This window comes from Artibeus jamaicensis, unplaced genomic scaffold (genome assembly GCF_021234435.1).
Source record: "Artibeus jamaicensis isolate MK-2021 breed Jamaican fruit bat unplaced genomic scaffold, CSHL_Jam_final contig_464, whole genome shotgun sequence".
Lineage (NCBI taxonomy): Eukaryota > Metazoa > Chordata > Mammalia > Chiroptera > Phyllostomidae > Artibeus > Artibeus jamaicensis.
The window spans coordinates 21550331-21565514 of NW_026521842.1; positions in this window are offsets into that span (position 1 = coordinate 21550331).

Consider the following 15184-nt stretch of genomic DNA (forward strand, 5'->3'; position numbering starts at 1 on the left):
CAGTAAATGAACTAGGAAATGAAATAATCTGTGATGACTTGAACTGCTTTTAATAATTTGCTGAAGAGAAGTCATTGTCCCGGGATTAATATATGTTACTCCTATTCTATTCATCAAGGGGCAATGTATAGTATCCAATTAAACTACACTCTGCTTTGCATTTTGAAACCTCCAACCCCCCACTGTGAAATGTTCTAACTGACTTTATTTCTTCTCCCAGATTAAGGCCGTGAAGACTATTAATTACATTCTAACTTTCAAGTACAGAACATATTACAGTAAAATAGTTAAAAGTTGCCTGTAAAAATATTACAACTTTTAAGATTAATTGATTGATATGCTTCAACATGCTTGAATATATGCATGGAAAAAAGTAGACAAATGGTGAGGGTTTTTAAATAATTCTGTTTGAGAAAGTCACCTCTTTTTGCTCGCTTTGTTTTGGTTGCCTGTTTATAGAGAATCATCAGTCAGTATTATTTGCTGAAAGAAAAATATTTCTGTAAGTTACTTCTCAAATTCATTAGATACATGTTCATGGTTAAAATAGTTTCCCATTTAAATGGCGATTGTCTCATTTAAGGAAAAATTTTCAAATGTTGTGTTTAGGTTGAATCATGCCTTGCAAACTATTCTTGAGTGATGCATAGCATCCTTGCCTAAGTACTTTCTTCTCTTGCAACAAATAAATTAGTTGTAAAATACACATTTAGTGCTCTTGCTGACAATTATAATGAACATTAAGATATTGAATATTCAGACAGAGAGCAAGTCATCTTTAAAGTTTGAGTTCACATATAGATAGGATTCATAATCATAAATATACAAACATATACACATTGATGTGTAATATACATACATATGTATTCTCCTATGTTCTAGTTTTTAAGCATAATAAATAGTCTTACAGTAGGAGTTTCTTAAGCTCCTACTGTATTCCAAGTAGTAAACACACCATTTAATGAAAAATTCACTGTCTGGACAAATGATCTTGGCTAAATCAGCTGTTTCATTGTTTACTGAATTCTAGTTGTTGAGAACTTCTTTAGCTAGTATTTGTGCTTCAGCTTTTCCTCTATGTGAAACAGGGGTAATAAGCCCTACCTCAAAGGGTTTTTATATGGATTAAATAAAACTATATCTGTAAAATATTGTACTTGGCAGAGTAAGTGGAGCATTAGAAGAACTCAACAAATGTAATTTCACTCCATTCATGAGTTATGGGGAAATCAATAGTGTATATAAGACATGGTTTCTGGCTCAAAGTAATATACTGTCTACTAATACAGAAGTCAAGGAAGAAACATGGGAGAAACTGAAAAGCCATCTAGAGGGGGACAACATTCTTATTTTATTGTCAACTGAGTAGTAAATGTTCCCTCTCTACTACAAATTAAAGGAAAGAAGAAACAGCTCAATTGACAGAACAGTTGGCCCACTGCTGAAGAAGTTTGGTAAATGGAAAGGATTTGGTTAGGTAAAAATTAGTACCAACTGAAGTCATACATAGGCCAATTAGGCCTCTGTTTTACATCATAGTCATAATCTTCCAATCACTTTGACCTATTGAAGAGTAAAACCCAAAACTCTTTTTTCAAAATGGTTCTGACGGCATTTGTTTCTCTTGAAAGTTAATATTTGATATAACTTTTCCAAATATTATACTCATGGCTATGCGACCAAGGAAACAAGACCAGGTAGGGAAAGGCCTGGGGCAGCTGCACGGTGACGCCACCATTCTGCTGGTAATCTCTGATCAGTGTGGGCAACGAGCTGGTCCTGCCCAAGGCACACCTCTCCAGTGATGCTCAACTAGGATCTCCCCTTATTAAGACCTTAGTGTTGTTATGCAATAGAATGAGTTGATTGCAGTTCAGAATCTTCGAGTCCCTTCCAGTGTTAGGACACTTGTAGTGTTAGAAGGCCAACTCCTCTACTTCCAGAAACCCTTGGGTATTCAGGGTTCATGTGAAAACGAACCCCGTTACATACTGGACCATGGGAGAGGGTGAGCTAATTAGATGAAAACTCAACGAGAAAGTTCATAGGAAACACTATGATTCAGAAAACTGGTATTTAAAACCATGAATTGAATAAAAGATGTTCAAAGTTTTCTTCTAAATGAACAAAACGTTTTAAAAAATATATTTTCATAATGGCTTTTAGGACAGTGAGAAAAACTTGGTTCCTTTCAGCTGGTGGTCAACACTGAACAAGAAACCGTCAAATAAGGCGAATGTGTTTTTACATTCATCATTAAGACACATGCGCATCACTTCTTTCCATGCTTCTCTCTCTGTCTCTCTCTCTGTGTCTCTAACATTTCCTCTTCGTTAATGAATCAGTTCATCTAGATTTAATGTATTTGGCCTCTGGAGATGAATTGCACTTGCTAACAATGTGAGAGGAAGAAGGCTTTCCTCATCTTCTTCCTCATTTTCCACTCTTCCAGGAGCAGTCTTAAGATTCTTCTTCAAAACCACTCAAAATACTAATAACAGTCTAGGGAAGTTTACTCAATAACCACAGGTAATTATCCCCCAGGGGAAAATGACTGAAGTTTCATGGGCTATTCAAATGTTACCTCTTAACTCCCCTCCTTCAAGTATCCTATAACACTGACAATTTGCAATTGTTTTGCCCACAGAGTACATACAACTAAGTGTAGAAAAAAATGGTAAAGTTTATTTAGTGATCAATATTTTTGTTAAGGTTTTAGTGGTAGCATGGTGGCTGTGCATTTGTCATTAGATAAACTTATAGCTCAACTCATTATGATTTTTTTAATTTCAATATTCATAGATGTTGTTAGTTTATATCAAGACCAAGTCTTACTTCCCATGGCTGTTTTCTCTCATTATAGAAATAATTTTATTGGCCTTTTATTGTTGTTTTAAACCCCTCAACTTTTGTGGGGTCATTTGGAAAAAAATATTTCTGGTTCAGATTCCATTAATTGGAGTGTCTATTTTATATTTTGTTTTTAGGTTACACACAATAAAATTTGAAATTTATCATGTCTCATCTTTATGATAGCCACAATAAAGAATCATGCTGGATTTTTACTCCACCTGCTTCTTTGGGAAGGTAGAGAAAGTGGGTAGAAACTCAACAGTATAGCATCTTAAAGAACAAAGGAATTAATTAGACCTCTCCCAGGCAATTGTCCTGAGTTAAACAGGCAAGGGGAGTGGGTTAATCCTACTCCTCATAGTCATCTGAGAGTCCAGTTTTTTCTGAGGTATTAAAGAACCATGCACAGGCCAGGTACAATCTGCATGATTTGAGTCCTGGCCATGTTTGTTTTCTAGGAGGTGGGCCATGGGAAGAAACTATGGAAAAGTACAATATGCCCATTGTCTTGATGTAAAAGCCAGGGACTAGAACACATTACTTCCTACCAAATCCTCTTGGACAGGTTCTTGGGGCAACACATGAATATGTGGGGCGACATGGGGTGGACTGTTAGATATTGAGAGAACACACGAACAGGGGCAAAGCAGAGAAGGTGGCTCGAGGGACTGAAAATAACAACCGCCAGACATATGAGTAAACTCAACTTGGATCACCCAGCCGGAACCGAGTCTTCAGATAATTGCATCCATAGCACTGACTTCGGGTGGTAGCCAACAAAGAGGGCAGCCTACATTTCAGAAAGGAGCCTGAGAAATAAAGCCCATATGCCCAGCCAAAATTCTTCAGCTGTGAAAGATGTGTGATTGTAAAGGCAATTAGTAGTCTCTATGGCATCTTCCAAAGCAGATTAGTTGGTGATAAGGGTAGTTTTGGCATTGGATAGTTTGGGCATTAGGATATTTACTGATTTTTCCAGCCTGATGGGGTCCCTGTTCTGAGTCCTACCTTCCAGAGAATGTTCTGTCGCATTCAATCTATTGGTCAGGATTCAGCATGGACTTTATAAATAAAAGCATTGAGGGAAGATTTACGTAAGTTGGCTGATAGGAACACAGAGGAAAGTTAGAGACAGGAGACACATAGGAGAATGTGGGTTTCGGGGAAAGCTGAATGATCAAAGGTGGCAATTCTCTGCCGTGGGGCTATTTTTCAGGAATAGGAACCACATTTTGTTGGACCACACCTGGCAGAGATAGACAAGGTGCACAGGCAAGAGTGGGAATAATTTAGTCTTCATTTGGGTGCTCAGAATATGGATCATTTGTGGGCAGAATGAGGAAATAGCTTATGGTAAAAGAGGAAGGCTTTATACCGTATTGTGGGTGTTAGAATTGGGGATATCAGAGTAGTACTGGTCATGTTGGTACCACATTGGTCATCAGGGTATTTCCCACTTGACTGAAGTGTGTGTATGTGTGTTTGCATGTATGCATGTGTACATTTGTATGAAGAGTTTCTAGATCTATTAAAGTACATCCTTTCTCATAGGGATAGAAGTAAAGGGCAAATGGAACTTTTAATTTCATTAAATAACTGCTCTGACCTTGGCACCATGCTCAACTATTTTTATACAAGTCTCGCTTAATGTCTACAAATAGAAAGGTAATATATATTCATTTCTCAGATGAAGAGAATAAAGTGCACAGAGGTGGAGTACGTGGCCAGGTCTCTTAGGAATCAATAAATTACGACACTTTGCTGCCTACTATCACGGACCTTCAATCCCAGATCATAGTCTCAGGCTTGTACTGCTCAGTCCAATAACCGCACCCGCTAACAGGGACATCGAGAAGTGCTGATATGAGAATTCTGTGGACATCAGAGCTGAGGACAAAAGCAAAGAACCATAGTTGACAACAAGCAATAAACCTCTCGATCTCATTATGAATTTTGGTTCTAACTAAATCTGCTAAAAATCCTAAAATGTATTTTAAAGACAGTCAACATCTCAAGATATTATAACGACATTCTGCAAATGAGTATTATCATTTATTTCGCATAATCTTGTTTCTGTTCTCAATACTTCGGCAACGTTTGAAATAATAACATGAAATGTGTAGTGGAGGAGGGGTAAGAAATCCCAGCATATCTACTATTTCTTTGTTCAGATTTCAAGGATATAATAATACCCCATGCACATTTTTTAAAACAATTGTGATTGTGTTGTAATTCTGTGCAGATAGGATTGTGGTATTTTAGAGGATGTCTTAGTAACACATCTTTTAAATACCTATCTCTGTATTTGCCGATTCCAGCATCTTAACCCACGTCCCTGCCCCGGGCCGCACTTCACTCAGCACTGCGGTGAAGATGCTCTCAACTAGCTGACTCTCTAGCTTCCTTATCTACCAGTCACATGATCTATACCCGATGAAAGCGTGGGTTTTGCCGCAAGTACACATGAAGCACAAGTCTACTGAAATAGTTCATTTGCTACAATACTGAGGAGACCAGAATATTGGGAAATGGGACTATTAGGCCAAATTTATAGAAGCCATGCATGGGGTGAAGTCTGGTGTGACTTTGGGGCAAGTTTCATTTATCTGAGCATATTGGTAAAATAGAGACAGTACTGTATATACATATATATTCTCACGGGGTAGAAGAATATATATATGTGTGTGTATATACTTATACACACACACATATATATAATTCTCAAGAACAAATAAAAAACATAACCTTTGCTTAAATATTTAGGGAATAATAGAATAGGGAATATGTAGGGAATAATAGAATAGTGGAAAACTTAAATTCAAGTCTTATCGCCTGAGTTAAATGCCTACCTTTCTTTTCACTGCTCTGTGACATTGGGCAAGGCAGTTTGTCTCTCTCCACCTCATTTTAGCATCCATAAAATCGGATAATAATAGTCTTTACCATACACTGTTGCTATGACAAGTGAATAAGCATAAAGCTCATAAAACTGTGCCTGTCACACACTCAGATCTAGGACATTTTTGTTACCAAACTGAAAGGGTTCATTTGCTTGTGTGCACAAGCCCAATAAAAAAGCAAAGAGGAGTTTGCAGCAAAGAAAATGAAGGTTCATGTAAGGAAACGGCACCGACCTGGAGACAAAGGTGAGCAGATGCTCTACAACCTGGCTCCCGAGGGGCCTCTAGGGAACAGATTATACAGGGGGCAATGCTTAGTCACGGTGGCTAAGGGAGGTGGAGTCACGGGCTCTCCTGATTGGTCGGGGCCAGGGTAGGGAGTTGTGCATCATTGTATCAGGGCCTCATGTCAGTCATGGTGTTATCCGTCTGGTTTCATGAGCGCGTGGTTGGTAGGGTCCTTCCTTCTGCATGGGCCTGGGGCTAAAACACAACGGTGGTCAAGATACTATTTTCACTTTGTCCGGAACTCTGACTTTGTGGCCAACAGACCTCCATCTGAGCCCTCAGTTGTCTTTGGACAACCGTCTAAAGACAGTTCGACACTGACCAGAACCTATTGCCTTGAGAACTTCATGATTAAGGGAGTGGACGCGTATTTAGTGCAAAGGCGGACGGATATGGTTGAAAGGACGCAAGCACGTCACAGCGCTGGTGGAGTGGACAAGGCTAGCTTGAATGAAAGAAAAGAAGTTCTTGTGTGGTTACATATTTGTATGGTATACACGTTTGTTTTTCTGTGTTAAGATTAAAGGATAAGAGTCACAGTCCTGGGTGCCCACTTCACTACCTGAAATATTTTCTAAGTTACTGATTCCCTGCATCTACTCCTGGAGTACCACAGCCTAATAAAAATATTGCAAGTCAAATATGTAATTTTGAATGGTCTTATGGCCCTTTAGAAGAGAAGTAAAACGAAACAGGTCAAATTAATTTTAATAATGTATTTTATATAACTTTATATATTCCAGATTCCTTTAAACATGTTATTCATATTAAAATTACGGGTATGCTTTATGTTTTTTTCATATTGTTAAAGGTAAGTCATTCACTGGGCAGTGGTTAAGGATGGTGAGACAGGTATCAAGACTTGCAGAGAGGGAAGAGCCTGCCATCCACTCTGAATACAAGGAAGACAACTGGAAATTTGTAGCCAAGGAGAGTAGGCCAGTGGATGGAGAATTACCAGGAGGAGCTATCAAGGCGTGGGGGATTCTTGCTAAATTGTCCTGATAGGAGTCTTGTGAATGTTAGTCTATGAGGAATTTGATCAGTTATCAAGGCTGACAGTAATTCAAGCAAAACTAATTAGCAGCTCTTTTATTAAAATTGGAGTTCATGGGTCAAAGCGGGGACCCAGGATGATGTCTATTTAGAAAGATACCTTAGAGGAGCCTGTCTAAAGTCTGGTCAAAGAGCGAATCTTTGTCACTGTGTTTGCTGGCTCCATAATAGGTGTTTGAAATCCAATGTGTATTTTGCACTCAGCACTTCTCAGTTCAACTAGCCAGCTTTTCAGGTGCTTAGCAGCAGCATCCTATGGCTAGTAGCTACTGTATCAGATGATGCTGCCCAGGAGATTGCACTTTCACTCATTTAGGGCAAGTCCCAGTCATTTCTAATCTCGTTAACTCTTACTGTGACATAACTGTGCAGCCAGATTCGAGAACTAGGATTTCAGCGCTTATTTGCTGCACTGTTCATTCTGCTATACACTTTCATGAGCTTCTGAGCTTTCCGGAAACCCTAAGTGTCTCCAAAAAATAAAAATCACTAAAAATTTCTTAGCACATTATTGGCTTTCTGTCATGTTTAAAACCTTCTGGACCATGTAATGACGTGTGCATTTTATAAGAAAGGTCTATTATGTGGGCAGGATAGAGGTCGGTGTAGGAAAGCAGCATCCCTTTAACTTTTGGAACCTCTGTATGAATCCTATTGATATTTGAGACCAGACATATGTTTCAGAAAATAAAGTAAAAATGTGGATTTGAGGGGAAAAAAGGACAACTTTGCATAAATCCAGTTACAAATCAAAGACTAAACTCAGAACTCTATTTTAGATATTTCAAATGCCCTTTTGAATAAACCTTTATAGACATCTGATTCTCAGTTCAAGACCTCTAATGCACAATTCATGAATCACCATTTGGGTATTATTGCTTCTTAGATTTTCACAGCTCTCCCAATCATTCCAGTGTAAGTTTCACTAGGCAGTGATAACCTGTGAAAAGCTGTGTTTTTGCCTCAAAGCTGGAGTTGTGTTTCCCAATCACCAGCACAAAGGCTGTTTTATACAGGGGCTGCTCCTAGACTTTAAAAAAGTCACCAGAAAATGTAACTATACACAAAAGCCATTAGTATTCCACAGGGAAGATTTGTGCTTTGTGTTTGAGGCGGCTTCACATTAAATTCAAGGTCTTAATTCTCCTTTGAGGCCTCCCAGGCCCCTTGGTGACTCTTGAAAAGGCTTTTATTTCTTCAACATATGTAAATTGCAAAGAGTGAAGTCAGTGTGATTTAAAGCTAACATCTCCTTAAGAGTCCAGAGGAAACAAAGATTTTATTAAATGAAATAGTAGAGGAAATTGAAGTTCCAACATTTCAATATAATGTGATCATGATGATGGAAAATAATTTTTAGTGAAATTAAACGTTCAGGCTTGGAATGTATGGAATGTATGTCACTCTTCATGTACATCTGTTTCTTTCACTTAATTTACCTGACGTGCTTTATTCCTTTCAGAGGGTCCCTCACACAAGATCTGTTCATAAAGAATTATTAGTGAGATGGCTTTCCGGGGCACTTTTTAAAATATTTTAATCTGACTTGAATGGGAGTAAATTTTAAACAGAGAGAGAAAGAAAGTTGGTTTAACGCACACATGCACCTTCATCAAAGCTTTATATTTTCATGTGGCATGAAATAATCCTTTATAATTATATTCCTCATGTTTGTTCCTTTAAATTTCCTCAATTAGGATAATTGCTTTTCTTCATAAAGATTTAAGCTACATGATAGATGGATGGATGGATGGATAGATCCCAGCTCTGAATTACTGTCATTTGAAGAAGACATTGTATGTAATATTCAGTGAGAAAATGGCTAGGTTAAAATGTGTTTTCTTTAGGATTAATGAGATACTAGAGTTGATGTAGCACCTGTACTTAGCTACTGATATCATAGTGTCATTAATTAGGAATCTTAACCTAGCAGAACTGTGTTTCACGTACTGTGCTGTGTTAAAGAATGACAGAAGCCTTTCATTTTATGTCCATTGGAAGAAAACAAAGGATGAAAAACAGAACAAGAAGAAGATCTACTTGTGTAGATTTGCTCTCCTGAGTCAAATGTATTACGGATGTTTTGGCAACAAGAAGTTTTATAAGCATATTGGGCTGAACACAATGCTATAATTTTTAAACTGCATCTATTACATGTGGAGATGCTAAACTGATTTTAGTACTATTGATTGACTTGTTTTTTCTCATTCTTTCAAAGAGTATTTTATGTATCCCTACTATGAGTCAGTGTCAGGGCTGAGTCCAGGAAATTGAACTTTAAAAGCTCAAGAGATAAATTTCCTGTGCGCCTGGAGCTTGCCGTCTAGAGGAGGAAAACACATAAACAAATAGGTAATTACAAAGTACTAAATAAAAGGAAAGCATATGAGGCTATAAGTATGTCAGATAAAATGGCCTGGCCCACGGTAGGGAAATCTAAAAAGTCTTCCTTGAGGCAGTGACTTTTTTTTCGAAATCCCCCCTTGAGGATATGTTTACTGATTTTTGAGAGAGAAGAAGAGAGAAAGAGAATGAAAGAGACAGAAACATTGATCAGCGGCCTCCCATAAAAGCCCCAACGAGGGATTGTACCCTCAGCCTAGGTATGTGCCCTGACCAGGTATTGAACCCGCAACCTTTTGGCATACGAGAAGGCTCTTCAATCAACTAAGCCACCTGGCCACAGCAAGACAATGGCTTTTAAGATGAGTACAGAAGGCCAAGTGGAAGCTTTCAAACATGTACTTATTAAGAGGCATTTTTTAAGGCCCAAAATTCAAAGCTGAGTGAGACATGAAAGCCCACTGGAAGAACAGACATTGTGCACAAATGATTATTTATAATTGAGGAATGAAACACTATGCAATGCAGATGATGTTTTATTTTATTATAAAAGATATTATTTTTTAAATCAGCATTATTTCAAACACATAATGTTGAAAATCCTTCCTAGAAATATTGTGTCATGTCTGTGTCCACCCGAGCCCTCTCGGTGACATTGTGGCCCTTGCCCAGGTCTCCCTATAACTTAATGTTATCTCATTCCCATTCTATCCACATTCATACAGAACTGTGATTTTCACTTGGTGTGCCACAGGAACTTTTAAAACATGCAATGCTGATGATTTGGTTAAGGGCCCACTGACCTCTTTTCCCTAAGGTTTTCAAATTAAACAATGACAATAAAAAACACAACAATAGCTGGCCAGTGTGAATGAATCAAAATTATATATACCTACTTTTTTTTTGTCAGATCAGCCAAAAAAATACAGGGTCTGGCAGAAGTAATGCCTGCTTGAGTGTGGTTGGTAGGCTAATAATATGGATGCAGTAATTTATAGTTTTACTTTGAACGTTTCACCTATAATGTCCTATGGTGTGTGTGAGTGTGATATTGTTATGTTACAGAATCACATGCTTATGATTTTGTAATAAAAGATGTAATAAAAAGGGGGTGTTATTTATGCCAGACCCTGTATAATATACTGGGTGATAAAAAAGGTTGAAAATCACTGACATATAAGTCTCCTCCTCTTTTCAAGGTCGTCGGTAACTTGAGCAACTTGGACCTCTGAAAGATTGTGAAGGAAATTAAATGGTGCATACAGAGTGAGAATTATCATTTACCAACATACGCATTATACTTTCCTCAAAAAATGTTTAGTAAAATGCCACCACCTGCCAGGGAATTTTTGAAAGGAACATTTGAAAATATTAAATAAACTGACACACTGAACTTGAAATCCCTGAGCCCAGCCAGCTAAATATTAGGTATTAAAATTCATGTGTAAAGGATAGAACCAAAGGACACATTCCTCAGCGTAAATGATTAGTTCCAATAACATTGGCCCTGAGATGTTGGACTGCTCTTGGGAGGGAAGACTCCCAGTTCTATAAAGAGTGAACACCTAGATTATTACATTTTAAAAATAACTTTTCACAAAATATTGACATTTGAAATGTTTATAAAAGCTATCTTATGACTTCCACTGGCATGTCATAAAATAGATGTGAGTATGGAGACATATATTTTATTTTTAAGTCTTATCCTTTATTTTGTAAATAATGTCTTTATTGTTCTAGAATAGACTGCACTTTAGAGATCATTTTATGAAGTCCAGCCTTCTCGTTGTATACACCAGCACTTGGCTCAGACAGGTTTATGGGCATGGCTGATGCTGCTCTGCTCCTTAGCAACAGAATCAGGAAGAGAAATCTGGTCTGCTGTCAGTGCGATGCTTTCCAACCTGAAGCTCTGGTTCCCTTCCCTTTATTAATCGGTCAATGCTTCCATGGGAGAAGCAAGGGAAAAGGAGGAGGAAGGGGGATTGGTGGAGCTGCCCACGTATTTTCAGCATTGCAAAATCAATCAGCTTGATTGGCCCTAAATGGAACACAATAAATATTCACACTATTTAAAAAAAATAGAGATTAAGTAACTTTAAAAAAGAATCTTCTAAAATACTTAGAAAGATTAAACAGGAAACACACTTTAGATAAACATCATGGTTCTGGAAGATGGTGAAGCTGTAATGGAGGGTGTTTTCCTAACAGGAGATTCAACATCAGAATTTAATATGTAATTGGATGAACATATTCGAACTAGAAAGGCAGTAATGTTTTCCTTTTTATGGAAGAAAGGTGGGAACAGGAGCTATGCCAAGATTGAGCTCAGGTAAGTGGTGGATTCAAACCCAGCCTCCCTTTTTTGCCCAAATCTTGTATGGCCTCGGAAATAAGCATTTGCTTCACTGACCGTAACACCGGCTCCCTCTGTCCCTCCGTCTGTCTCCCTGACTCGGCTATTGCTTCCCTTTATAGTTTTTACTTTTATAGCATAAACACTTCACGCTGACACCAATCTCACCCCTCCACCGTCACACATTGGCTGACATTCCACGAACATATGTACGTTTCCCACTTCGTCTCTTCCACGTGGCATCTGCCTCGACACTCGGAACTTGACCCATTTCTCTACCGTCGATTCTCACTCTTACAGCGGGTCCAGAAGGCAGCCTAAACCGATGAAGAGAGTTGGCCCTGGAGTTAGCCCATCTCTTTCTGATGCCAACTGTACATATAATTTCCTGAGCGAGCGCCTTAAGTCATAAAAAGCCAGGTTTACTCACTGGTAAAGTGCACATTTTAAACTCAGAGAAACCAATGACATCATGGAATGGGGTTACATCAGCATAATAAAATGACAATAAATAAAATTTTTAATTAAAAAAATCTTATAATCTGAGTCATTCATCATGTTGACTTCTTTTGGCTCACTATGTATTTATATTATAGAACTCAGATCTAGCCAGCCCTCTTCATGCGAATCTCAACTTTTAATCCTGAACTTTAAAGCAAAATTTCTTTCCGGAGTCCACAGTTCATGCCCCTCAGTTGAAATCTGAAAATAAACTGCTGACTCTGTGTTGAAGGTCTGTGTAAAATCTCTGAGTAATGCTGGCTGGAAAGAAAGAAAGAAAGAAAAAAGAATGTCTGACGGTAACACAGACTTCTTTAGGTTATAGACATTTCCTCGAGTTGTACTACCATTGCAAGGGACCCGCACTGGCCACCATCATATGTCAGAAGTGGTAACCTGGGGTCATTTTGTTTGTCAGGGAAGGGACGTATATAGAATTCCATGTGTAAAAATTCCATTATTTTTACAAGACTGCATTCTTCACAGTTACTGTGAGGGATCAGAGTTGCAGTGAAGCCTCTGAACTCAGACTGCAGGGCGGTGGCAGAGAAACAGGAAAGCATTGTAATAAGGCTTCTCAACCAAGGTAGTGGGGAGTTGTTTCACTTTGTTTCATTTTCACTCTGCCTTGTTTTGTTTGTTAGTGACAGCAACTGTGGCTAATGCAAGAAAAAAAAAAGAACAGGAAAGGGAAAGAAGGGAGAAGCATAAAAAGAAAAGAAAAGTAAAATAAACGTAATGCCAGTTTCTGGGAAAGTTCCGACAGTCATGGTGAAGCTGAAGAAGCAGATTCGTGACGACAGGTGTCAGGAGTCTGGATGGTCTGGGGATCCGGGTGAGGACCCCAGGGGCAGTCCTATTACAGACCACCTGGGATAAAGAAGCTCCAAAAAGTGCGGTCTTTGCTTTCCCTGCTCATTTCTGGGAGCAGGAATCAGATTTTCCAGTCATGCCTCCCACGCACAAGTTTAACCAAAAAAGGTCAAGGCATTTTGATTGCCCTTCCCACCGAGACCTTAAGCACATGGGGAAGAGGCAATTGTCCAAGGCAGAGCAGAGCTGCTGACAGGAGAAGAAGATAAATGTCCCCTGGGCCAGCCAAATCAACAAAATAGCCAATGGTATTCACATGGCAGTCTGCGCATTCGGGGAAGTTTCATCAGTTTCAATAACTTTACTGAAATGGTCAGTGAAATACTACACTGGCCAGGCTCCACAATTATTTTTCAAGGGCGGGGGCAGAATGAAGTGCCGATTCACACAGTGACATCGCGGCAAATGTATTCATATCACCTCATTATTTTCCAAAGTCATATATTAATTTGGGTTGTACTGTTAGCATGCAATGAACAAGAAGTACATCCAAAATTTCTTCACTATTTACGATGATGAGCTGCAAAGGATCTCAGCGCTGGCCTCGCGAAATGGGCTCAGCAGCCCAAACCGGCCAACCTTCCTGCCCCTGCAGCCCACCATACACGTTACGTTCTCTTTATTCCAGGTGTAGATACCATTTTTCCTCCTTTGATGATTTAATCAACTTGCAAAAAATGAGTCAATCATTGCACCAACTTAATACTGAAAGGCTAATAGTGGTGGGACTGAAATCATGACATTAATCTTGATCCTAACTCATAAAATGACTGTATTTCATTTTTGTATGTTTTATCAAGGGTGCGGGGTTGAATTACATGCCATGTACCTTACTAAGTTTTGTCTGAGGATTTTATTTTCATAGTTTTCTGTAGTTATTTTGTTCTCTAGAATAGTTATTAGAGTCCACTGTGTATACACAATCGGGGGAAAGTGTGCCATTTAACATTTTCTAGCATAATGCCATTAATACCACCGGGTAGAATACTAGGGAATGGTTATTTCGAGACCCAGTCAGACTATGATAGAAAATAGTGATTTTTCTTGTTTCTTTCTCTCTCTCTCTCTCTCTCTCTCTCTCTCTCTCTCACACACACACACACACACACACACACACACACACACACACAATCTACGAAATTGGGGCAGATAGAACGTTAGGTCTGTATTTGCAGACTCTTGAACTAATTCATGTATTCTAGCCATGCAGATTTAAACTTTATGACTGAGATGTTATTTCTCCTATGTGTAAAGTCAGCATAATTAAATCTTTCCTAACTCCATTAAGGTAATAGTTGAGGATTAAATGATCTCACTTATAGAAAAAGAGGCATAGACCCTGTAAAGTTCTAGATGTATATTAGTTTCAACTTAATGAGTTTTTAGCATTTTGTAAATGAACTTCTGTAGCCCGAGGGGGGTAGATTTTTTACTTGAATACATGGTTTGGGTTTCAAACACAAAGGATGCATTTGACATTTTTCTTTTCCATAAGTGCATTATACCATTCCTTTCTCCAATCCAATTCCAATCAGCCCTAAACATTTGGTGAAAGTCCAACTTATTGCATGAAGTCTCCCCTACTCACTTCATCTTAAACTGATGACAGTTTGATAACAGTGCAGCCAAGGACTGAGGTGTTCCGTGATTTCAACAATTTGAGCATGGAGAGAGAGAGTCTGGAGAAATGCCAGCTGGAAACAATAGAAATCTGGAAAAAATAACCTTGCTTTAGAGACTGGACCGAATTCTGTCAGTCAGGGAGAGAGCACCCAAATCATAAACCCGAGTGGAACGTGGTTCAGGGATGTGAGGGGGCCGAGAGCACTCGCAGAGCCACTCCCAGCAGTGGCCAGACCATCAGGATGTGCCAGAACAGCGCCCGTGCTCCCAAAAGACATGCTCTCGTGGAGGGCCAGCGGCTGGAGAGGCAGAAGCGTGAACACTGAATTAAGACACCACCGTGTTCAACTCTGCTTATTTTTCTTGGGAGGTATGGATAGCTTAACTTCTC